A 27366-nucleotide genomic window follows, 5' to 3' on the forward strand; every position below is an offset into this window, starting at 1 on the left:
TGTCAGTATTTTTAGCTACACAGAAAAGCACTAAAATAGGCCCTTCCCACTCATATTGCAACAGTGGAAAGCTTCAGGAAACTGTGTCTAGGCAAAAATCAAGCCAGCCATGTGGAAAAAAACTAGGCCCCAATAAGTTTTGTCACCAAACATATATAAAAACGATTAACATGCCAGCAAACGTTTTATATTACACTTTTATAAGAGTATGTATCTCTGTTAATAAGCCTGATACCAGTCGCTATCACTGCATTTAAGGCTTAACTTACATTAATCCAGTATCAGCAGCATTTTTCTAGCAAATTCTATCCCTAGAAATATATTAGCTGCACATACCTTATTGCAGGAAAACCTGCACGCCATTCCCCCTCTGAAGTTACCTCACTCCTCAGAATATGTGAGAACGGCAGTGGATCTTAGTTACTTCTGCTAAGATCATAGAAATCACAGGCAGATTCTTCTTCTAATGCTGCCTGAGATGAAACAGTACACTCCGGTACCATTTAAAAATAACAAAATTTTGATTGAAGTTAAAAAATGAACTATAATACACCACTCTCCTCTTACTACGTTCATCTTTGTTGAGAGTTGCAAGAGAATGACTGGGTATGGCAGTGAGGGGAGGAGCTATATAGCAGCTCTGCTGTGGGTGATCCTCTTGCAACTTCCTGTTGGGAAGGAGAATATCCCACAAGTAATGGATGATCCGTGGACTGGATACACTTAACAAGAGAAAGAGCTGATTTCTTAAGGGCAATGCCCTACAAAAGGCAATATTAAGGGATATTGGTATTTTGGGGTGTTTTTTTTTTAAACGGGGTATTAGAATATGAACAATTTTTATTATTTTGAATAATTTGTTTGTTATTTTGTGTAATGTTTTTTTCTTTCTTTTTTTTTTTTCTTTTTTTTTTTTTAGAATAGCCATTTTTTTTATTTTTAATGGGCAGCAAAATAACTGAATGCCCATACAAATGCCCTTTTCAGGGCAATGGGTAGATTAGGTTTAACTTTATTTTAATTTTGTGGGTTTGGGGGGTGGGGGTTTGTATACTGTTAGGGGGTGTTTGCTTTTCTTTTTTAGAAAAAGAGCTGATTTCTTTAAGGCAATGCCCTACAAAAGGCCCTTTTAAGGGCCCTTCGTAGTTTGTTAAGGATTAGAGTTTTTTATTTTGGTGTGTTTTTGTTTTTGTTTTGTTTTTTCTTTAAACAGATTATTACAATAGGAATATTTTTATTGTTTTGGATAATTTTGTTTGTTATTTCTTGTAATGGTAATTTTTTTTATTTTTTTGTAATTTTAGTGTTTTTTATTTTTTGTAATGTTAGGTTTTAGTGTAAAGCATCTTAGGTTTTACTTTTATTTCACAGGTAAGTTTGTATTTATTTTAACTAGGTAGTTAGTAAATAGTTAATAACTATTTACTAACTAGTCTACCTAGTTAAAATAAATACAAACTTACCTGTGAAATAAAACATAAGCTAGCTACAATATAACTATTAGTTATATTGTAGCTAGCTTAGGTTTTATTTTTATTTCACAGGTAAGTTTGTTTTTAGTTTGAAATAGGTATTATTTAGTTAATAATTGTAACTTTAATTTAGGTCTATTTAATTATGTTAAAGTTAGGAGGTGTTAGGTTTAGGGTTAGGGTTACAGTTAGGGTTTGGTTTAGGGGTTTATATAGTTTAATTTAGGTTGTTGTGATGTGGGGGGCTGGCGGTTTAGGGGTTAATAGGTTTATTTAGTGGTAGGGTTGTGGGAGGACAGATGTTTAGGGGTTAATAACTTTAGTTAGTGGTGGCGATGTTGGGGAGCGGCGGAATAGGGGTTAATATCTTTATTTTAGTGTGGGCGATGTTGGAGTGCGGGGGAATAGTGGTTACTAACTTTATTATAGTGGCTGCGATATTGGGAGCGGCAGATTAGGGGTTAATAGATTTATTTCAAGGGGGGCTATATTGGGAGTGGCAGATTAGCGGTTAAAAACATTAATGTAGATGTTGGCAATGTGGGGGCAGCATATTAGGGGTGTTTAGACTAGGGATTTATGTTAGGGTGTTAGGTTTAAACGTAACTTTTTTTCCCCATAGACATCGATGGGGTTGGGTTACAGAGATTTTCATTCCGTGATCGCAGGTGTTAGTTTTTTTCCAAACACTCTCTCCCCATTGATATCTATGGGAAAAGCGTACACGAACACGTCAAAGCAGTGCTTGTATTTTGTGCGGTATGGAGCTAAACGCAACCATATCCACGCACAAGCCAGCTTTTTTTAAAAACTTGTAATGGCAGCGCTATGGAGGATGAAATAACGCCACTTTTGTTGTGTTCATTTTGCACCTTCTATAGCGCAAAACTTGTAATCTAGGTGATACTGAATACTAGTGAAATATATATATGGGTTCTGAGGGATATCTCATGTCTCACCCATGTTGCACCATATTTTAAATATGAAGTGAAGTAAAAATCTGTATTGACATTTAAAATGTTTGACAAACTGTTTCAGAATAAACAGAGGGTTTGAAATGAATACATATTAAATAGGCTGTCATATGAATATTATCATAGACATGAGACGTGAAATGATGAAATAAAATATATATATATATTAAATAGTCAATAAAATAAAGTCATATACTGTATATATATATATATATATATATATATATATATATATATATATATATATATATAGTTACACAGTATATAATGATAATAGTTCCAACAGAATTCTGCTTGCCGGTATTTTTGGAATATAAAGATAACTGGAAAAATAGAATATAATATCAGAATATAATATCAAAAATAATTAAACTTCCTGAAATATTATTAACATGGTACTAGAATTATTAAAAACATAAATTATGCTTACCTGATAATTTTCTCCACAGCTGCATTCATTACTTTTGGGAAATAAGAACCTGGTCACCAGGAGGAGGCAAAGACACCCCAGCCAAAGGCTTAAATACTCCTCCCACTCCCCTCATCCCCCAGTCATTCTGTCGAGGAACAAGGAACAGTAGAAGGAATATCAGGGTGAAAAGGTGCCAGAAGAATAAAAATACAGACGCCCCACATAAAAAATACATGTGAGGAGCTGTGGACTCTTTCCATCTGAAGAAAATAAAATTATCAGGTAAGCATAATTTATATTTTTCTTCATAAATGGAAAGAGTCCACAGCTGCATTCATTACTTTTGGGAAAACAATACCCAAGCTATAGAGGACACTGAATGCCAAGATGGGAGGGTACAAGAGGCGGCCCATTCTGAGGGTACCAGGCCTGAAACCAGTACCCAACAAAACCCCGCTTCGTCCGAAGCAGAGAACCTTGAAAGGAAAAATCCCCAAGGACACTGACCCACAGATAGTCCGGAGCCTAGCTAGAGACTGCAAAACCAGACCCAATGAGCCAACAGTCCTCCAGGAGACACCGTCATCCAGTGGTAGGTCCCCAACACACACCCACACCAGCCCAACACTCCCAAAGGGACAGGGAAAGAAAAAATTCCGTAAAGGAGACCCCTAGAACTAGCACAGCTCATAAAGACCCAAATGGGTCCAAATCAAATAAGGGGAGGATAACGCCCAGACCAACATACACAAGGTCTAGGACCGGCATCCGAACAGCGATTTCTACTCTCAACATCGAGAGAAGCACCAAAACGACAACTGAAGACTTTATCCTCAAGTCGTCAGCACTTAGATACTGAAGTATTCAACACAAATATGTGTAGAAGACCCGGACGATGTAAACACCCAAGACAAGAACACGCAGCCGTCATCAGTACGACCCAGAGAGAGAAAATTTTACTAAGAAGTAAAATGCTGCAAAAAAAGATATCGGATTGTAAAAACACCAAGACAGAGGTCACCCTCTAGGCATCCCAGCCACCAAACAGACACATAGATCCTAAAATGGGAGAAGTATAGAACCTCAACTAGGCCCATTACACCCCCGAGGAACAACATCTCAGGACCTACTCCCAGCCGGACCAGCCCAAGCGTCAGTAGGTTCCGAAACAGGGGAACAGAAGAACCCCGGCACCCGCTCACAAAAAGGTGGAAAATAATTACTTCTGCCATTCCACCAAGTTCGGGAACCCCCCGAAACTCCATAAGACAGTCGGCAAAGCCGAAGACCCAGAACAATCTAGCAAAGGCACATCTCAACGTGGAGCCAGCAAGACTCCAGATAGAACAGAACAACCCGGAGAGCATGCCTTTTTTAAAATAGGTTAAACCCTCTGTTCCACCCCTGAATTCAGGAAAAGTCTCAAACAAGGCCTCCATAGGAGAACAAGCCTCCCTAAGGGAAACTGTTCATTGAGCGCAGACAAAGCCAATGAATAGGGGCACACAGGAAATATGGCCAATCGTGACCAGATCTACTAGCCAGACCAAAGGTCATAGCCCAAATTCCCAGAACAGGAGGACCCTGAACATGCCCTAGATCCTGCAAGACCAGATAATGGTGCTTTAGGCAAGGATATCAGTAGGACATGTGTTATGAAGAACACATAGCCACAGCTACTGTGAACCCTTGACCTTCAGCTTTCAAGGAAGCATACTTTTCCACTAAGCTATTGTGGTACACCATCAACGGGATCCACAAGGAAAAACGCTGAGCAAAAGCCTCAGCAACCGGAAAAACCAGGGTGATGACAGGTTCGAGCACCCAATCGTGTAAAACAAACAATATTCCGGAAATTGAAACACCCCACCTGACATAGAGAACAGACCCACAGCGAGATATTAATGTAATATCCAGGAGAACCTGAAAAACGAGAACACCTCTCAAGTCCTGACCCAAGGAAGAGACCACCCCATGCCAGGGTCCAACGCTCTAAAGGAGCTAAGGCGTCTCAAACCAAGACACTAGAGTCCATAAGCGTTTGACTGCCACAACACGACCAAAGCAAAGGAACACCATGAGGACAAGGTCACTCGATCAATGGCTAGTCTCCACCTCACCATACGAGACAGAGGAGTACCTGAAACCAAGAAAGTGGCAAAAGCCTCAGCAACCGGAAAAACCAGGGCGATGACAGGTTCGAGCACCCAATCGTGTAAAACAAACAATATTCCGGAAATTGAAACACCCCGCCTGACATAGAAAACAGACCCACAGCGAGATATTAATGTAATATCCAGGAGAACCTGAAAAACAAGAACACCTCTCAAGTCCTGACCCAAGGAAGAGACCACCCCATGCCAGGGTCCAACGCTCTAAAGGAGCTAAGGCGTCTCGAACCAAGACACTAGAGTCCATAAGCGTTTGACTGCCACAACACGACCAAAGCAAAGGAACACCACGAGGACAAGGTCACTCGATCAATGGCTAGTCTCCACCTCACCATACGAGACAGAGGAGTACCTGAAACCAAGAAAGTGGAGCATCCCCAGATCCGGGAAAATCCCAAGCAGAGTAAAAAAAAAACTCTCTTGAAGGGAAATTCAGATCCCCAAAGGAGACCCAACTCACATGGAGGAACTGGCAAATTCCAAAGGGACTCAAGAAGAGAGCAATCCTCTCCTGAAGGAAAACCCAGGGCCCCCTAAGGAGACCTAACCCACATGGGGTAGACCAAAGGCGTCACTGACCAGAGAACCACGGAAGGAACACATCCCACAGGACAACTCCTAGGGTCTCCGAAGGCCAAACCACCTTAAACCAGCGGGAAGGAGGCGCTACACCCACAATCCACACGTGAGGAAGAAAAATCTAGGTCCCGAGAGAATCAGAAGCAAACGGAGTGACGCAGCAGAACGCCCCTGACTCAGTCAACCAACTTGAAGGCTCATAAGGACTGAAACAATCCTTCTAGCCTCATGGACCCACGAGACCTTGATAGAATGCTTAGCTGAAACTTGTAAAAGAAAAACAAGAAACACAAATAATAAAGTAAGCAGTTGGTGCCTCGACCGGGCCAGCCAGGCCAAACAGGCGCCACGTGTCTGAACAGGCCACGAGACAGAAGATCTGAGCCCAAGCAGGACCAGCCTGCAACAGGGCCATAACTGTCAAGCTGCTTAAAGCCTCCCACAGAGGGGAAGAGAATAACAGACAAGCATAGGACTAACATGTCCCTTAACAACGTCCGCAGAAGTAAACAGCAAGAATCGATCTCAGAGATAGTTCCTGAAGGACACATATAATCAAAATAAAAGTCATCCTAACCGGATAAAAGAAATATAAGGCAGCCCGTAGGCAAACGCCTAAGAAGAAAGCAGGCATACTCGCAAGACCAGCCAAATGGAATCCTGATCTTCCAACAAAAACTGGGAATGATCTTAACAACCGACAATCAGGAGATTATGCCATCCCCACATGTCTAATGAGGTGAACCATTTGAAGCAGAATATTGCGGATTCCCGTATCCGTTAAGGATAGGATCATCTAATAACTCAAAAATGTGTCTGAGTAAAACGTGAACACGCGCTATTCTGTAATGAAAGGCACAACACTCAGGGACGGCTACACCCACAGGGAACTGTATAGACCCACCCAAGGCCAGGAGACCCAGAACAATCGGGCACGAGCACAAACGCAAATAAACGTCTGGGCTTTGCAGACGCATAATCCCCCAAAATATGTGGAAGCGAAAATGAGCTGCAACTTCCGGGGGGGGGGGGGGGGGGGGGGGACAAGCCGCCCTGCAAGGAAGGATAAACATAATCTGGGTTACCCGCATGTGTAGTAGTAGGGAGCGGTAGGGAACTCGCCTCTCGGAGGACAGAACACCCAGAGGCGGATGGCTCAGCGGACCCCTGATTCCCCGAGGAACAAGGCGCTCTAATACGGCATATCGAACATAACTGATTGACCTGCGTCAACAGGGCCAATTCGTATTCTTTACAAGTCGATAAATCTGAATCTGAAATTTGAACAGTCTCAGCATCAGAATCCTCCATAACTGGATAGAGAATATATTAATATGGACTAAAGAAGAATCTAAACGGCACCTGACACCCACAATGGCTGGGCACTCACCACCTCCTAAAACCAGACACTAGCAGATCCGAATTTTTCAGTCGCCACACGGTCAGGAATGCAGAAATTTAAGACCAGAACGTAAACACGTTCAGTCACAAGGTGAACAGTACAGTTAAAAAAACATAATTTATGCTTACCTGATAAATTCCTTTCTTCTGTAGTGTGATCAGTCCACGGGTCATCATTACTTCTGGGATATTACTCCTCCCCAACAGGAAGTGCAAGAGGATTCACCCAGCAGAGCTGCATATAGCTCCTCCCCTCTACGTCACTCCCAGTCATTCGACCAAGGACCAACGAGAAAGGAAAAGCCAAGGGTGAAGTGGTGACTGGAGTATAAATTAAAAAATATTTACCTGCCTTAAAAACAGGGCGGGCCGTGGACTGATCACACTACAGAAGAAAGGAATTTATCAGGTAAGCATAAATTATGTTTTCTTCTGTTAAGTGTGATCAGTCCACGGGTCATCATTACTTCTGGGATACCAATACCAAAGCAAAAGTACACGGATGACGGGAGGGATAGGCAGGCTCTTTATACAGAAGGAACCACTGCCTGAAGAACCTTTCTCCCAAAAATAGCCTCCGATGAAGCAAAAGTGTCAAATTTGTAAAATTTGGAAAAAGTATGAAGCGAAGACCAAGTTGCAGCCTTGCAAATCTGTTCAACAGAGGCCTCATTCTTGAAGGCCCAAGTGGAAGCCACAGCTCTAGTAGAATGAGCTGTAATTCTTTCAGGAGGCTGCTGTCTAGCAGTCTCATAAGCTAAACGAATTATGCTACGAAGCCAAAAAGAAAGAGAGGTAGCGGAAGCTTTTTGACCTCTCCTCTGCCCAGAGTAAATGACAAACAGAGAAGACGTTTGTCGAAATTCCTTAGTTGCCTGTAAGTAAAATTTTAGAGCACGGACTACATCCAGGTTGTGCAGTAGACGTTCCTTCTTTGAAGAAGGATTTGGGCATAAAGAAGGAACAACAATCTCTTGATTGATATTCCTGTTAGTAACTACCTTAGGTAAGAACCCAGGTTTAGTACGCAGGACTACCTTATCCGAATGAAAAATCAAATAAGGAGAATCACAATGTAAGGCTGATAATTCAGAGACTCTTCGAGCCGAGGAAATAGCCATTAAAAATAGAACTTTCCAAGATAACAACTTTATATCAATGGAATGAAGGGGTTCAAACGGAACGCCCTGTAAAACATTAAGAACAAGGTTTAAACTCCATGGTGGAGCAACAGTTTTAAACACAGGCTTAATCCTGGTCAAAGCCTGACAAAAAGCCTGGACGTCAGGAACTTCTGACAGACGTTTGTGTAACAGAATGGACAGAGCTGAGATCTGTCCCTTTAATGAACTAGCAGATAAACCCTTTTCTAAACCTTCTTGTAGAAAAGACAATATCCTAGGAATCCTAACCTTACTCCAAGAGTAACCTTTGGATTCACACCAATATAGGTATTTACGCCATATCTTATGGTAAATCTTTCTGGTAACAGGTTTCCTAGCCTGTATTAAGGTATCAATAACTGACTCAGAAAATCCACGTCTTGATAAAATCAAGCGTTCAATTTCCAAGCAGTCAGCTTCAGAGAAGTTAGATTTTGATGTTTGAAGGGACCCTGTATCAGAAGGTCCTGTTTCAGAGGTAGAGACCAAGGTGGACAGGATGACATGTCCACCAGGTCTGCATACCAAGTCCTGCGTGGCCACGCAGGTGCTATTAGAATCACTGATGCTCTCTCTTGTTTGATTCTGGCAATCAATCGAGGAAGCAACGGGAAGGGTGGAAATACGTAAGCCATCCTGAAGTCCCAAGGTGCTGTCAGAGCATCTATCAGGACTGCTCCTGGATCCCTGGATCTGGACCCGTAACGAGGAAGCTTGGCGTTCTGTCGAGACGCCATGAGATCTATCTCTGGTTTGCCCCAACGTCGAAGTATTTGGGCAAAGACCTCCGGATGAAGTTCCCACTCCCCCGGATGAAAAGTCTGACGACTTAAGAAATCCGCCTCCCAGTTCTCCACTCCCGGGATGTGGATTGCTGACAGGTGGCAAGAGTGAGACTCTGCCCAGCAAATTATCTTTGATACTTCCATCATAGCTAGGGAGCTTCTTGTCCCTCCCTGATGGTTGATGTAAGCTACAGTCGTGATGTTGTCCGACTGAAACCTGATGAACCCCCGAGTTGTCAACTGGGGCCAAACCAGGAGGGCATTGAGAACTGCTCTCAATTCCAGAATGTTTATTGGCAGGAGACTCTCCTCCTGACTCCATTGTCCCTGAGCCTTCAGAGAATTCCAGACGGCACCCCAACCTAGAAGGCTGGCGTCTGTTGTTACAATTGTCCAGTCTGGTCTGCTGAATGGCATCCCCCTGGACAGATGTGGCCGAGAAAGCCACCATAGAAGAGAATTTCTGGTCTCTTGATCCAGATTCAGAGAAGGGGATAAGTCTGAGTAATCCCCATTCCACTGACTTAGCATGCACAGTTGCAGTGGTCTGAGGTGTAAGCGTGCAAAGGGTACTATGTCCATTGCCGCTACCATTAAGCCGATTACCTCCATGCATTGAGCCACTGACGGGTGTTGAATGGAATGAAGGGTGCGGCAAGCACTTTGAAGTCTTGTTAGCCTGTCCTCTGTCAGGTAAATCTTCATTTCTACAGAATCTATAAGAGTCCCCAGGAAGGGAACTCTTGTGAGTGGAACAAGTGAACTTTTCTTTTCGTTCACCTTCCATCCATGTGACCTTAGAAATGCCAGCACTAACTCTGTATGAGACTTGGCAGTTTGAAAGCTTGAAGCTTGTATCAGAATGTCGTCTAGGTATGGAGCTACCGAGATTCCCCGCGGTCTTAGTACCGCCAGAAGAGCACCCAGAACCTTTGTGAAGATTCTTGGAGCTGTAGCCAATCCGAATGGAAGAGCCACAAACTGGTAATGCCTGTCTAGGAAGGCAAACCTTAGGTACCGATAATGATCTTTGTGAATCGGTATGTGAAGGTAAGCATCTTTTAAATCTACAGTGGTCATGTATTGACCCTCTTGGATCATAGGTAAAATTGTCCGAATAGTCTCCATCTTGAACGATGGAACTCTTAGGAATTTGTTTAGGATCTTTAAGTCCAGGATTGGTCTGAAAGTTCCCTCTTTTTTGGGAACCACAAACAGATTTGAGTAAAACCCCTGTCCCTGTTCCGATCGTGGAACTGGATGGATTACTCCCATTAACAAGAGCTCTTGTACGCAGCGTAGAAACGCCTCTTTCTTTGTCTGGATTGTTGACAATCTTGACAGATGAAATCTCTCTCTTGGAGGAGAGTATTTGAAGTCCAGAAGGTATCCCTGAGATATTATCTCTAGCGCCCAGGGATCCTGAACATCTCTTGCCCAAGCCTGGGCGAAGAGAGAAAGTCTGCCCCCCACTAGATCCGATCCCGGATCGGGGGCCCTCAATTCATGCTGTTTTAGAGGCAGCAGCAGGTTTCCTAGTCTGCTTGCCCTTGTTCCAGGACTGGTTAGGTTTCCAGCCTTGTCTGTAGCGAGCAACAGCTCCTTCCTGTTTTGGTGCAGAGGAAGTTGATGCTGCTCCTGCTTTGAAATTACGAAAGGAACGAAAATTAGACTGTCTAGTCTTGGCTTTGGCTTTGTCCTGAGGCAGGGCATGGCCTTTACCTCCTGTAATGTCAGCGATAATCTCTTTCAACCCGGGCCCGAATAAGGTCTGCCCTTTGAAAGGTATATTAAGCAATTTAGACTTAGAAGTAACATCAGCTGACCAGGATTTTAGCCACAGCGCCCTGCGTGCCTGAATGGCGAATCCTGAATTCTTCGCCGTAAGTTTAGTAAGATGTACTACGGCCTCCGAAATGAATGAATTAGCTAGTTTAAGGACTCTAAGCCTGTCCGTAATGTCGTCCAGAGTAGCTGAACCAATGTTCTCTTCCAGAGACTCAATCCAGAATGCCGCTGCAGCCGTGATCGGCGCAATGCATGCAAGGGGTTGCAATATAAAACCTTGTTGAACAAACATTTTCTTAAGGTAACCCTCTAACTTTTTATCCATTGGATCTGAAAAAGCACAGCTATCCTCCACCGGGATAGTGGTACGCTTAGCTAAGGTAGAAACTGCTCCCTCCACCTTAGGGACCGTTTGCCATAAGTCCCTTGTGGTGGCGTCTATTGGAAACATTTTTCTAAATATCGGAGGGGGTGAGAACGGCACACCGGGTCTATCCCACTCCTTAGTAACAATTTCAGTAAGTCTCTTAGGTATAGGAAAAACCTCAGTACTCGTCGGTACCGCAAAATATTTATCCAACCTACACATTTTCTCTGGTATTGCAACTGTGTTACAATCATTCAGAGCCGCTAACACCTCCCCTAGTAATACACGGAGGTTTTCCAGTTTAAATTTAAAATTTGAAATATCTGAATCCAGTCTGTTTGGATCAGAACCGTCACCCACAGAATGAAGTTCTCCGTCCTCATGTTCTGCCACCTGTGACGCAGTGTCTGACATGGCCCTAATATTATCAGCGCACTCTGTTCTCACCCCAGAGTGATCACGCTTACCTCTTAGTTCTGGTAATTTAGCCAAAACCTCAGTCATAACAGTAGCCATATCCTGTAATGTGATTTGTAACGGCCGCCCAGATGTACTCGGCGCTACAATATCACGCACCTCCCTCTGAGCGGGAGATGTAGGTACTGACACGTGAGGCGAGTTAGTCGGCATAACTCTCCCCTCGTTGTTTGGTGAAATTTGTTCAATTTGTACAGATTGACTTTTATTTAAAGTAGCATCAATACAGTTAGTACATAAATTTCTATTGGGCTCCACTTTGGCATTGCAACAAATGACACAGGTATCATCCTCTGAATCAGACATGTTTAACACACTAGCAAATAAACTTGCAACTTGGAAATACAATTCAATTAGAATAATATTAAAATGTACTGTGCCTTTAAGAAGCACAGAAGATCTATGACAGTTGAAAATTAATAAATTGAAACAGTTATAGCCTCAATCCTTGTAAACAACACAACTTTAGCAAAGGTTTAATCCCATTAGCAAAGATAACAAATTCTGAAAGCAGGAAACAAATTACAGAATAAACGTTTTTTATCTCAGTCAAACTATAATTCTCACAGCTCTGCTGAGAGAAATTACCTCCCTCAAAATAAGTTTTGAAGACCCCTGAGCTCTGTAGAGATGAACCGGATCATGCAGGGAATACAATGAGTTGCTGACTGAAATATTTGATGCATAGAAAAAGCGCCAAAAAACGGCCCCTCCCCCTCACACACAGCAGTGAGGGAGAACAGAAACTGTCAGAAAAACAGATTAAGCAACTGCCAAGTGGAAAAATAGTGCCCAAACATTTATTCACACAGTACCTCAGCAAATGAAAACGATTTTACATTCCAGCAAAAACGTTAAACATAATCTCTAGTTATTAAACAGCTTTATGTATTTCTTACAGTGTAATTCTAGTGAAGTACCATTCCCCAGAATACTGAAGTGTAAAGTATACATACATGACATTATATCGGTATGGCAGGATTTTCTCATCAATTCCATTGTCAGAAAATAAAAACTGCTACATACCTCTATGCAGATTCATCTGCCCGCTGTCCCCTGATCTGAAGTTTACCTCACTCCTCAGATGGCCGAGAACAGCAATATGATCTTAACTACTCCGGCTAAAATCATAGCAAAACTCTGGTAGATTCTTCTTCAAACTCTGCCAGAGAGGTAATAACACACTCCGGTGCTATTTTAAAATAACAAACTTTTGATTGAAGATATAAAACTAAGTATAATCACCATAGTCCTCTCACACATCCTATCTAGTCGTTGGGTGCAAGAGAATGACTGGGAGTGACGTAGAGGGGAGGAGCTATATGCAGCTCTGCTGGGTGAATCCTCTTGCACTTCCTGTTGGGGAGGATATTACAGAAGTAATGATGACCCGTGGACTGATCACACTTAACAGAAGAAAAAGTGCGCCCAACCATAAGGTCACGCTACTTCCAAAGGACCCTATGTTCTAGCCAAGACCCCAGATAACACTACACATAAGCAGATTGAATCACTTAACAAACATGATTAAACCCCCCATTCAATAATATAATTTTCATTTAATATCATTCAATAATCCCCCTCAGAAGATATTAGCCCTCGATTCTGAGAACCAAAGGAGCCTCACTGAGGCCCTATTTTTTATACTTAATAAGTCCCACAGGATCAAACCTTACAGGAAACAATTAAGATACAGTACATTCAGATGAAGTAACATGAAACAATCTTACCGGAATCTGCGCCGTGGAACAGGAACACAGCCTTTCAAGTGTGACGAATAGTAGCAGCGCCTCCGCCATGGACTTGAGAGAAGAAAGCAGGCAGTGAAGCGAAGTTCGACAACCCCGATTGCTTGTGGAGCTGTTAATATGAGTCGGGATGGTTTTGCAGAAAGACTCTCCCTGCATCTCCGGACTCTAACTTTCATCCAGACTCTCACTGAGAGGCTGATAGGGCTACTTAAAACTTCCGTCCCATGTCGAAGAGTACTACCTTTTATAAGAGACAAAACAAACTTCTGACACTTCTCTGCCAACCTCCTGGGATAAAAGGCAAAGAATGACTGGGGGATAAGGGGAGTGGGAGGAGAATTTAAAGGGACAGTCTACACCAGAATTTTTATTGTTTGAAAAAATAGATAATCCCTTTATTACCCATTCCCTAGTTTTGCATTACCAACACAGTTATATAAATACACTTTTTACCTCTGTAATTACCTTGTATCTAAGCCTCTGCAAACTGCCCCCTTATTTCAGTTCTTTTGACAGACATCCATTTTAGCCAATCAGAGCTTGCTCACTGGAACTCCACATGCTTGAGCACAGTGTTATCTATATGATAAACGTGAACTAACACCCTCTAGTGGTAAAAAACTGTCAAAATGCCCTGAGAGAAGAGGCGGCCTTCAAGGGCTTAGAAATTAGCATATGAACCTCCTAGGTTTAGCTTTCAACTAAGAATACCAAGAGAACAAAGCAAAATTGGTGATAAAAGTAAATTGGAAAATTGTTTAAAATTACATTCTCTGTCTGAATCATGAAAGTTTATTTTGGACTAGACTGTCCCTTTAAGCCTTTGGCTGGGGTGTCTTTGCCTCCTCCTGGTGGCCAGGTTCTTATTTTCCAAAAGTAATGAATGCAGCTGTGGACTCTTTCCATTTATGAAGAAAATCCTTTTAAGTCCCCTAATAGAAGGATAGAACCTAGGAAGGAATAGAACAGTAGGAAGTATATATTATGTAATGATTTAAATTTGTGCCCAGATCTAATATTTAAATATATATAAGAATACATACTAGATTTAATAATTATACCCATGCTTAGTCTTAAAATATACGTGTTCAGTTAAATTAAATAATCACATACATATTGACCAAACGTTTTATTAATACTAGGAAATAATAAGTATATTGAATATTTATAAACATATATAAGGAAATATATTTTCCCTGTAGCTGAATAATTTACAAAATGAAACTGTTCCAAATTGCTTTTGTCCCCGGGGGTTCAATACGAGAATTGCAGCCAAAAATATACTTGATTGAGAGGAATTAAGTAAACAGATCTGCATAAATTACCAAAGCCAATGAGAGCTAAGAGCATAATCAACGATTTCTACTGGATGATTCTAAATTGAAGGAGGAGCTATGTCAAAGAATATAGCCCACACTATGCAAGAAAGAGGACAGACTCGCTGGGCTAAAGACAGACTCACTTTGTTACCCAGAAACCCACACACCGTTTTGGGCCTGCTTTTTTAATAAGTCTCTGAACCCTGGTTGGAAAACTCTCTTAAGGAAAGAGAGATATAAACTCTGTGACCTGTTAACCTGTTTGCAAAGAAATAATGGAATTTTCTACACGTATGACAATAGAAATATCTTTTTAATTTTGAAATATCACAACATTTCCAAGTGATTGAGCTCTCATCCTATTGGCTGATTGGAATAGTCAATAGGATGACAGCTGCTCAAATCCTATTGGCTGATTGGTATCTTTGCATTTAAGTTCCAGTTTACGGCGGTGACCGTATTGAAGAGGAGCTCCGCGCCGGATGTCTTCAGGAAGGACCCGCTCCGCGCCGGATGGATGAAGATAGAAGAGACCGCCAGGATGAAGACTTCTTGCCGCCCAGATGAAGACTTCTTGCAGAATGGATGGATCCTTTAAGCGGAACTTCAAAAACTGTAAGTGGATCGTCGGGGGTTAGTGTTAGGTTTATTTAAGGGTTTTTTGTTTGGGTTTTATTTTTAGAGTAGGGTCTGGGCAGGTAAAAGAGCAAAATGCCCTTTTAAGGGCAATGCCCATACAAATGCCCTTTTCAGGGAAATGGGGAGCTTAGGTTTTTTAGATAGGCTTTTTATTTGGGGGGGGTTGGTTGGGTGGGTGGTGGGTGGGTTTTACTGTTGGGGGGTGTTTGTAAAAAAAAAATTACAGGTAAAAGAGCTGATTTCTTTGGGGCAATGCCCCGCAAAAGCTCTTTTAAGGGCCATTGTTAGTTTATTATAGGCTAGGGTTTTTTTATTTTGGGGGGGCTTTTTTTTTACGTGTAATTTGTTTTTATTTTTTATACTGTTTTTTTTTTTTTTTTTGTAACTTAGTGTTTGTTTGTTTTGTAACTTAGTAATTTGTAATAATAGATTTAAATAATTTGAGTAGGGTTAGGGTTTTTTAATATGTAATGTAGTTCATTTAATTGCTAGTTTAATGCAATTTTAGTATAATGGTTATGGTAGGTTAATTAATAGTTTACAGGGACACTGAACCCAAAATTTTTCTATTGTGATTCAGAATAGAGCATGCAATTTTAAGCAACTTTCTAATTTACTCCTATTAGCAAATGTTCTTTATTCTCTTGGTTTCTTTATTTGAAAATCAAAAATGTAAGTTTAAATGCCGGCCCATTTTGGTGAACAACCTGGGTTGTTCTTGCTGATTGGTGGATAAATTCATCCACCAATAAACAAGTGCTGTCCAAGGTTCTAGACTTTCTTTTTAAAATAAAGATAGCAAGAGAACGAAGAAAAATTGATAATAGGAGTAAATTAGAAAGTTGCCTAAAATTGCATGCTCTATCTAAATCACAAAAGAAAAAAATTGGGTTCAGTGTCCCTTTAATATACTTTAATTTAATTCTACAGGTAAGTTTTATTATAAGATAAGGATGTTGTAATTTTAAGGTAAAGTTAGTGGGTTGTTAGGTTTAGGGGTTAATATCTTAATTTAGTTTATGGCGATGTGGGGGGGGCTGGCGGTTTATGGGTTAATAGGTTTAGTTAATGGTTGTGATGTGGGAGGCCAGATGTTTAGGGGTTAATACTTTTATTTAGGTTGCGGCGATGTCGGAAACGCCAGATTAGGGGTGTTTAAACTTGGGGCTTATGTTAGGGTGTTAGATGTAAACGTAATCTGGCAGCATCAAACATAAGCTTTTGCTGCTTTCAGACTCCCATTGATTCCTATGGCATCCGCGGCCTCCAGGGTGGCGGATTGAAAACCAGGACGCTAGGCCAGTATAGCCGCGAGCGTACCAGTTAACTATTTGATAACTTTGAATAAGTGTCAAATAGTGCTAAATGTGTATTTGGAACATCTGTAATGGCGTAAGCATCGATCTGTGTCGGATTGAGATCGGCGGATCGTATGTTATGTCACAGATTTCAACTTTTGCCGGTCTGTAGGCTTTGATAACTAGGTCGAATCAAGCTCGCCACAATTACGCTGCGGAATTCCAGCGTATTTGCGGTTGACGACTTGATAAATATCCCCCATAGGGTCTAACTGATAGCTATATTTCTCTCATTGGAGTTTTTACACACGGTCAGCCTTGATTGGTTGCCAGTAGGGGGAGGGTGTTATCGGCTATCTAAATTATTCCTATTTAAAACTAAATAAATACTTACCTGTAAAATAAATCCTAAGCTAGCTAAAATATAACTAATAGTTACATTGTATTTACCTTAGGTTTTATTTTTATTACACAGGCAAGTTTGTATTTATTTTAACTAGGTAGACTAGTTAGTAAATAGTTATTAACTCTTTACTAGCTACCTAGTTAAAACAAATACTAATTTAACTATAAAATAAAACCTAACCTGTCTTACACTAACACCTAACCTTACACTACAATTAAATCAATTACATTAATTAAATACAATTAACTAAATTACAAATTAATTTATTTAAACTAATTACACCTAATCTAATAGACCTATCAAAATAACCCCCCCCCCCATAAAAAATAAATAAAAAAAACACTAGCCTAAACTAAACTGCCAATAGCCCTTAAAAGGGCCTTTTGCGGGGCATTGCCCCAAAGAAATCAGCTCTTTTACCTGTAAAAAAAAAATACAAACAACCCCCCAACAGTAAAACCCACCACCCACACAACCAAACCAACCAAATAAAATACTGTCTAAAAAACCTAAGCTCCCCATTGCCCTGAAAAGGGCATTTGGATGGGCATTGCCTTTAGCTCTTTTTCAGCCCAAACCCTAATCTAAAAATAAAACCCACCCAATAAACCCTTAAAAAAACCTAACACTAACCCCCGAAGATCCACTTACAGTTTTTGAAGACCGGACATCCATCCTCAACAAAGCCGGGAGAAGTCTTCATCTAAGCAGCAAGAAGTGTTCCTCCAAGCCGGCAAAAGTCTTCATCCAGACGGCATTTTCTATCTTCATCCTTCCGACGCGGAGCGGCTCCATCTTCAAGACATCCGGCGCAGAGCATCCTCTTCATACGGTCCCAGCCGTACACTGAAAGTTCCTTTAAATGACGTCATCCAAGGCATGGCGTCTCTTGAATTCCGATTGGCTGATAGAATTCTATCAGCCAATCGCTCAGCCAATAGGATTGAGCTTCAGCATACAGCATACACTGTCGGCATTTAACATTGCACAAGCATTTCTTGTGAAATGATTGTCCAATGCCACTCCCTGCACATTAGTGGCCAACCGGCCACTAGCAGAGGGTGTCAATCAACGCAATTGTAACTGATTGGGATGATTGCAGTCCGCCACCTAAAAGGTGCGGACAAATTTAGGAGCTGCTTCTTAACTTAGGTTTCCAGTGAGCCGGAAACTTTGCGGGTAGATAGCAGCATCCGCTGCTTATTAAATCTACCCCATAGTTTGGATTTTGGAATTCCAGATTTGGGGATTTGTACCTGTACCTATAAATATAAACAATGTTTAATACCAAAAAGTATATAATAACAACACAACACACAGGAGTCTGACATAGATGTATATTAAATAGTTTATTTAGTTCATATTTAAAAATATATGTCAAATTATATCAAAAATGCTTATTATCCCATAAAACCAGTCTTCCCTTTGGGCATTCACTGACTGCAAGCTGAAACAGCTTTTAAACATGCTGTTACACACAGTGCCAAATAAATGCCACCTTTATGTGGGCATTACATGCTATATAACTGATCTTAATAGGATAGTGAATAATTTGCCTACTTGGGTTCTATAACCCAAGGGAGAAATCAAAGATAGTGGAATCTGGTTAAAGGTCATGGAGTTTCAAACTGGGCTATAGCCCCAGATCTCCCAGAAACCAAGTAATGCCCCAGAATTCTGTTTGGAGACAGTACTAGACTTATATCTAGGTTATATAACAAGACCAAATATTATTTATTATACATTTCCAGGACAGTTCTTTGTTTCTCTGTCAGCTGCAAACACTTACAGGAAGGGACAGATCCCACCACTGTAGATTTTACTTTCAATTAAAAGCCTGCAATACATATAAGGTTTGACACATTCAGATTAGCATTTTGATAACAAAAAGTGCCACTAATTAGCACTTAGTTTATTGCAGTTTTTAGCACCTGCCCTAAACTAGTATTTAACATTATACAGACTAGTACGTTTGAATTTTCTTCCATAAAGAATAAAGTATAATTGCTATAGCCAGTTTATAAAGTGACTCAAAACCCTACATTTTTCTTTCAAGATATAGATAGAGCTTGTAATTTTAAATGTTCCAATTTACTTATGCTATTTAATATGCTTCATTCTCTAGGTATCCTTTGTTAAAAAACATACCTAGGTAGGCTCAGGAGCAACAATGCATTACTGAGAGAAAGCTGCTGATTGGTGGCTGCCCATATATTCCTCTTGTCACTGGCTCATCAAATGTGTTCAGCTAGCTCACAGCAGTGCATTTCTTCTCCTTTAACAAAGGATACCAAGGGGCCAATTTATCAAGCTCCGTATGGAGCTTGATGCCCATGTTTCCGCGCGAGCCTTCAGGCTCGCCGGAAACAGAAGCTATGCAGCAGCATAACCAAGAGTATGAAGCAAATTTAATAAAGTTCTTTAAAATTGTATTCTCCCTCTGAGTTACAAAAGACAATTTTGGGGTTTTATGTCCCTTTAAATGAATGATTATTAAAACCACAATCTTTCTAGAACCAAAATGTCAATGTTGCAACAATATTTCTGCAGCAAAAATATCACAAGTAATATTGTTGCCATTTTTTCAGCTTTTTTTTTTACTAACCATTGAATGCCAGAGGCCTACGTATCAAAGGTCTTGCGGACCTGATCCGACAGTGAGGATCAGGTCCGCAAGACCTCGCTGAATACGGAGAGCAATACGCTCTCCGTATTCAGCATTGCACCAGCAGCTCACAAGAGCTGCTGGTGCAACGCTGCCCCCTGCAGACTCACGGCCAATCTGCTGCCAGCAGGGAGATGTCAATCAACCCAATCGTACTCGATAGTTTTGAATTGTGGCGATTCCTGTCCACCTGCTTCTGGCGAGTCTTCAACATGGGCCCACAAGCTCCCTACAGAGCTTGATAAATGGGCCTCATGGTAAACAATTTGTATGTATGCAGCATGTAAATAAGGTAATAAAATTAATGGAACCTTCATTCATAAATTGCGTGTAATGTGCATTTATTAAAGTATAATAACACATCCGCTTTTTTTTTTTTTACGCTTTGTTCCTCCGCCCCTCTATTTTCAGACCCTTTTCTTTGTTTGGGTCATGTTCTTTGATGGTCCAATCATTACCCAGGTCAGCTGGCATCCTTTGATGCTACTAATATGCCCCTTACTCATATAGTGCATGGTCTAAGCATTTTCTGCCAGAGGAAATCTTTATGGCATGCACAAATCAATTAATGAAGACACAAAGTCCAGAGAATTACGTAGAAAGTGGGTGGGACCGCGCTCTATGTCACATAGGCCAGAAAGCCGGAAGAAGAGAGGGGTTGCGAAGTAAACATCCGTCTTCAGGTTAGTAAAGAAAATTACTTTAGAAAATGATTGTGCCAAAATAAATTAAAAAAACATTCAGGTAGATTACGAGTTTTACGTTACGGCTTTTAACGCTGAAAAAAATGGCAATTTCAGCAGAATGGCAGTAACGCACTATTATGAGTCATGTTGGTATAGCTATACGGCAAGCATTTTAGCCTGTAACGCAACATCCATTCCGCACTCAAAAAATGAAGTTTTTGGGTGGGATTTTCATAGCGCTGGTATTACAGGTTGTGCATTCACGCTAAAATGCTTGCATTACAGCCTATACCGACACGATCCATACCGCTATCTGAGAGCAGTAGGTATGAGTCAATCGGAATTAAGGTAGAAAAAATTCTATTGGCTGATGCAATCAGCCAATAGGATTGAAGTTCAATCCTATTGGCTGATCAAATCAGCCAATAGGATTGAGCTGGCATTCTATTGGCTGATTGGAACAGCCAATAGAATGCAAGCTCAATCCTATCGGCTGATTGGATCAACCAATAGGATTGAACTTTAATCCTATTGACTGATTGCATCAGCCAATAGGATTTTTTCTACCTTAATTCCAATTGGCTGATAGAATTCTATCAGCCAATCGGAATCTAAGGAACGCCATCTTGGATGACGTCACTTAAAGGTACCTTCATTTGTCGTTATATCCGTCGGATGAAGAGGATGCTCCTCGTCGGATGTCTTGAAGATGGACCCGCTCCGCGTCGGATGGATGAAGATAGAAGATGCCGTCTGGATGAAGACTTCTGCCCGTCTGGAGGACCACTTCGCCCGTGTCATATCCTCTGTCCCATTAAGAGAGAACATGTTAGTTTTTTGGATACACCTATTTAAGGAGGAGTCTTTTCACAAACAAACCGCTTGATTATTGCATTGAGAGTGGTATTGTTAAGACTATCTCCTGAATAGTCACAGTACAACTTTTCCTGGATATCTTCTATCAAGCTAAGCTGCATATTGTTTTATGCCATAGTCCTCAGCTTCTAACTTTCTTTTCCTCCTCCACTTCAGAATGGATACCTATCTTTTTTAAGACAAAGATTACCTGTCTAAAGGGTTCCACAGTACTCACCTTTTCTACAGCTCACGGCTGCACCCGACTCTGCACAGAGAGTACTGACAGTGACGTCATCATCCGGACTCACAGCGTACAGTCGCACACACCGCAGCTGCTCTCTCAGCCAAGACAGCAGTTTTGTTTGTCCTACAACTCCGTGAGAGACGTTCTTTCTTCAACGGACATACTCATCAGGTCTGTAAATATAGACTCCTTAATTCAAGAGTTGTTTTTCTCCTGATTGCTGCATTAACTCTGCATCTTCGTGTATATAAGTTGCATGCTCAAAACAAGTACTGAACATACTAATCCTGCTGCATGTTACCAATACTTATTGCTCAAGGAACTGTGTTATATGTTTTCTAAATATCTTTCCTTGCTGATAATTAACCCTTGTGAATACGGGTTTTCTAATACCAAGCCTTATCTGACATAAGCTGTAGTAATTCACTCAGAATATTGATATTAAGTATTCTCTGTGAGAATTATCTCTTATAAGAGGATTATTACATTGTAAGGTTTACTAAAGTGCTACTCCCATTCATTACACTCTTACTTCCTCATTAAGAAGTGTTTGACTGGGATTATCTACATTTCCATAATTGTAAAGCCACTTCAAAAGTTAGAAGAAGTACAGGGATACTGCAGCCCGGCTTAGATGAAGACTTCTCCCGGATTCGTTGAGGACTTCGGCCCGGTTGGATAAAGACTTCTGCCGCTTCCTTGAGGATGGATGTTGGATCTTCAGAACTGTAAGTCGATCTTCAGGGGGTTAGTGTTAGTTTTTTTTAAGGGTGTATTGGGTGGGTTTTATTTTTAGGTTTAGGACTTTGGGCCGCAAAAGAGCTAACTGCCCTTTAAAGGGCAATGCCCATCCAAATGCCCTTTTCAGGGCAATGGGGAGCTCAGGTTTTTTTAGTTAGGCATTTTTGGGGGGGGTTGGTTGTGTGGGTGGTGGGTTTTACTGTTGGGGGGCTTGTTTGTATTTTTTTTTACAGGTAAAAGAGCTGATTACTTCGGGGCAATGCCCCGCAAAAGGCCCTTTTAAGGGCTATTGATAGTTTAGTTTAGGCTAGGTTTTTTTTTTATTTTGGGTGGGGGGCTTTTTTATTTTAATAGGGCTATTAGATTAGGTGTAATTAGTTTAAATATCTTGTAATTTGTTTATTATTTTCTGTAATTTAGTGTTTTTTTTTGTACTTTAGCTAATTTAATTTATTTAATTGTTGTTAATTTAGTTAATTTATTTAATTATAGTGTAGTGTTAGTTATTGTAACTTAGGTTAGGTTTTATTTTACAGGTACTTTTGAATTTATTTTAGCTAGGTAGTTATTAAATAGTTAATAACTATTTAATAACTATTATACCTAGTTAAAAAAAATACAAACTTGCCTGTAAAATAAAAATAAACCCTAAGCTAGATACACTGTAACTATTAGTTATATTGTAGCTAGCTTAGGGTTTATATTACAGGTAAGTATTTAGTTTTAAATAGGAATAATTTAGTTAATTATAGTAATTTTATTTAGACTTATTTAAATTATATTTAAGTTAGGGGGTGTTAGCGTTAGGTTTAGACTTAGGTTTAGGGGTTAATATATTTAGTATAGTGGCGGCGACGTTGAGGGCGGCAGATTAGGGGTTAATAAATTTAGGTAGGTGGCGGCGATGTTAGGGACGGCAGATTAGGGGTTAATAATATTTAACTAATGTTTGTGAGGCGGGAGTGCGGTGGTTTAGGGGTTAATATGTTTATTATAGTGTCGGCGACATTGGGGGCTGCAGATTAGGGGTTAATAAGTGTAGGTAGGTGGTGGCGACATTGGGGACGGCAGATTAGGGGTTAATAAATATAATGTAGGTGGTTGCAATGTTGGGGGCAGCAGATTAGGGGTTTATAAGTATAATGTAGGTGGCGGCGGTGTCCGGAGCGGCAGATTAGGGGTTAATAAATATAATGCAGGTGTTGGCGATGTCGGGAGCGGCAGATTAGGGGTTAATAAGTGTAAGTTTAGGAGTGTTTAGACTCTGGGTTCATGTTAGGGTGTTAGGTGTAGACATAAATTTTATTTTCCCATAGGAATCAATGGGACTGTGTTACTGAGTTTTATGCTGCTTTTTTGCAGGTGTTAGACTTTTTCTCACCCGGCTCTCCCCGTTGATTCCCATGGGGAAATCGTGCACAAGCACATATGACCAGCTCACCGCTGACTTAATTTTGCTCAACGCTCACTTCTTGTCTTTTAACGACTGGTTTGTAAAAACCCTTAATATCAGCGCTGTAGGAAAGTGAGCAGTGAGACAAAACTGCTCGTTAGCACCGCATAGCCTCTAACGCAAAACTCATAATCTAGCCGTGTGTTAGGATTTTTTATAGTTTAAACCGTTTTTTTTATTTCACAGGTAAGTTTTTATTTATTAAAACAGAATTTATGCTTACCTGATAAATTACTTTCTCTTGCGGTGTATCCAGTCCACGGATTCATCCTTTACTTGTGGGATATTCTCATTCCCTACAGGAAGTGGCAAAGAGAGCACACAGCAGAGCTGTCCATATAGCTCCTCCTCTAGCTCCACCCCCCAGTCATTCGACCAAAGGTTAGGAAAAAAAAGGAGAAACCATAGGGTGCAGTGGTGACTGTAGTTTAAACAAAAAATTTTTACCTGACTTAATTGCCAGGGCGGGCCGTGGACTGGATACACCGCAAGAGAAAGTAATTTATCAGGTAAGCAAAAATTCTGTTTTCTCTTGCAAGGTGTATCCAGTCCACGGATTCATCCTTTACTTGTGGGATACCAATACCAAAGCTTTAGGACACGGATGAAGGGAGGGAACAAGACAGGTACCTTAAACGGAAGGCACCACTGCTTGCAAAACCTTTCTCCCAAAAATAGCCTCCGAAGAAGCAAAAGTATCGAATTTGTAAAATTTGGCAAAAGTATGCAGTGAAGACCAAGTCGCTGCCTTACAAATCTGTTCAACAGAAGCCTCATTCTTGAAAGCCCATGTGGAAGCCACTGCTCTAGTAGAATGAGCAGTAATTTTTTCAGGAGGCTGCTGGCCAGCAGTCTCATAGGCCAAACAGATGATGCTTTTCAGCCAAAAGGAAAGAGAGGTAGCAGTCGCTTTCTGACCTCTCCTCTTACCAGAATAGATAACAAACAAGGAAGATGTTTGTCTGAAATCCTTAGTTGCTTGCAAATAGAACTTTAGAGCACGAACTACATCAAGATTGTGCAACAGACGTTCCTTCTTCGAAGAAGGATTGGGACACAGAGAAGGAACAACAATTTCCTGGTTAATATTCTTGTTAGAAACCACTTTAGAAAGAAAACCATGTTTAGTACGCAAAACTACCTTATCTGCATGGAACACCAGGTAAGGTGAATCACACTGTAAGGCAGATAATTCTGAGACTCTTCGAGCAGAAGAGATAGCTACCAAAAACAAAACTTTCCAAGATAACAACGTAATATCTATGGAATGTAAAGGTTCAAACGGAAACCCTTGAAGAACTGAAAGAACTAGATTTAAACTCCATGGCGGAGCCACAGGTTTATAGACAGGCTTGATTCTGACTAAAGCCTATGCAAACGCTTGAACGTCTGGTACCTCTGCCAGACACTTGTGTAAAAGAATAGACAGAGCAGATATCTGTCCCTTTAAAGAACTAGCCGACAATCCTTTTTCCAATCCATCTTGGAGAAAGGACAATATCCTGGGAATCCTAATCTTACTCCATGAGTAACCCTTGGATTCACACCAACAAAGATATTTCCGCCATATCTTATGGTAGATTTTCCTGGTGACAGGCTTTCTAGCCTGAATCAGAGTATCTATAACTGACTCAGAGAAACAACGCTTCGATAGAATTAAGCGTTCAATCTCCAAGCAGTCAGACGTAGAGAAACTAGATTTGGATGCTTGAACGGACCCTGTATTAGAAGGTCCTGCCTCATTGGCAGTGTCCATGGCGGGACAGATGACATGTCCACTAGGTCTGCATACCAAGTCCTGCGTGGCCACGCAGGCGCTATCAAAATCACTGACGCCTTCTCCTGCTTGATTCTGGCGATCAGACGAGGGAGAAGAGGAAACGGTGAGAAAACATAAGCCAGATTGAAGGACCAAGGCACTGCTAGAGCATCTATCAATGCCGCCTTGGGGTCCCGGGACCTGGATCCGTAGAGAGGAAGTTTGGTGTTCTGACGGGACGCCATCAGATCCAACTCTGGAATGCCCCATAGCTGAGTCAGCTGGTTAAATACCTCCGGGTGGAGTTCCCACTCCCCCGGGTGAAAAGTCTGACGACTCAGAAAATCCGCCTCCCAGTTGTCTACTCCTGGGATGTGAATTGCTGAGAGATGGCAGGAGTGGTCCTCCACCCACCTGATTATTTTGGTTACTTCCTTCATCGCTAGGGAACTCTTTGTTCCCCCTGATGATTGATGTAAGCTACAGTCGTGATGTTGTCCGACTGAAATCTGATAAATTTGGCCGCAGCTAGTTGAGGCCATGCCTGAAGCGCGTTGAATATTGCCCTTAGTTCCAGAATGTTTATCGGGAGAAGCGTTTCTTCCCGAGACCATAAGCCCTGAGCTTTCAGGGAGTCCCAGAACGCACCCCAGCCCAACAGACTGGCGTCGGTCGTTACAATGATCCACTCTGGTCTGCGGAAACACATTCCCTGAGACAGGTGATCTTGAGACAACCACCAGAGAAGAGAATCTCTGGTCCCCTGGTCCAACTGAATTTGAGGAGACAAATCTGCATAATCCCCATTCCAATGTTTGAGCATGCATAGTTGCAGTGGTCTGAGGTGTATCCGTGCAAAAGGGACTATGTCCATTGCTGGTACCATTAATCTGATTGCCTCCATGCACTGAGCTACAGATGGCCGGGGAATGGAATGAAGAACTCGGCAAGTAGTTAAAAGTTTCAACTTTCTGACCTCCGTCAGAAATATTTTCATTGCTACCAAATCTATTAGTGTTCCTAGAAAAGGAACCCTTGTGGGTGGGGACAGAGAACTCTTTTTGATGTTCACCTTCCACCCGTGAGACCTTAGAAAGGCCAATACAATCTCTGTGTGAGCCTTGGCTCTGTGAAAGGACGGCGCCTGAATTAAGATGTCATCCAAATAAGGCGCCACTGCTATGCCCCGCGGTCTTAGAACCGCCAGAAGGGACCCTAGCACCTTTGTGAAAATTCTGGGAGCAGTAGGTAAACCGAATGGAAGAGCCACAAACTGGTAATGCTTGTCTAGAAAAGCGAACCTGAGGAACTGATGATGATCTTTGTGGATAGGGATATGCAGGTACGCATCCTTTATATCCACGGTAGTCATATTTTGACCTTCCTGGATCATAGGAAAGATTGTCCGAATGGTCTCCATCTTGAATGATGGAACTCTGAGGAATTTGTTTAGAATTTTTAGATCCAGGATTGGTCTGAAAGTTCCTTCTTTCTTGGGAACCACAAACAGGTTTGAGTAAAAACCCAGTCCTTGTTCTGCAATTGGAACTGGGTAAATCACTCCCATTGTATGTAGATCTTCTACACAGCGTAAGAACGCCTCTTTCTTTATCTGGTCTGTAGACAGACGAGAAATGTGGAACCTTCCCCTTGGAGGGGAGTCCTTGAATTCTAGAAGATATCCCTGGGTAACAATCTCTAAAGCCCAGGGATCGTGAACATCTCTTGCCCAGGCCTGAGCGAAGAGAGAAAGTCTGCCCCCTACTAGATCCGGTCCCGGATTGGGGGCTACCCCTTCATGCTGTCTTGGTAGCAGCTGCAGGCTTTTTGGCCTGTTTACCCTTGTTCCAGCCCTGGTAAGGCTTCCAGGTTGCCTTGGGCTGTGAAGCGTTACCCTCTTGCTTTGCAGCTGTAGAGGCTGAAGCGGGACCGCTCCTGAAATTATGAAAGGAACGAAA

Source organism: Bombina bombina, chromosome 12, assembly GCF_027579735.1.
Source record: "Bombina bombina isolate aBomBom1 chromosome 12, aBomBom1.pri, whole genome shotgun sequence".
NCBI lineage: Eukaryota > Metazoa > Chordata > Amphibia > Anura > Bombinatoridae > Bombina > Bombina bombina.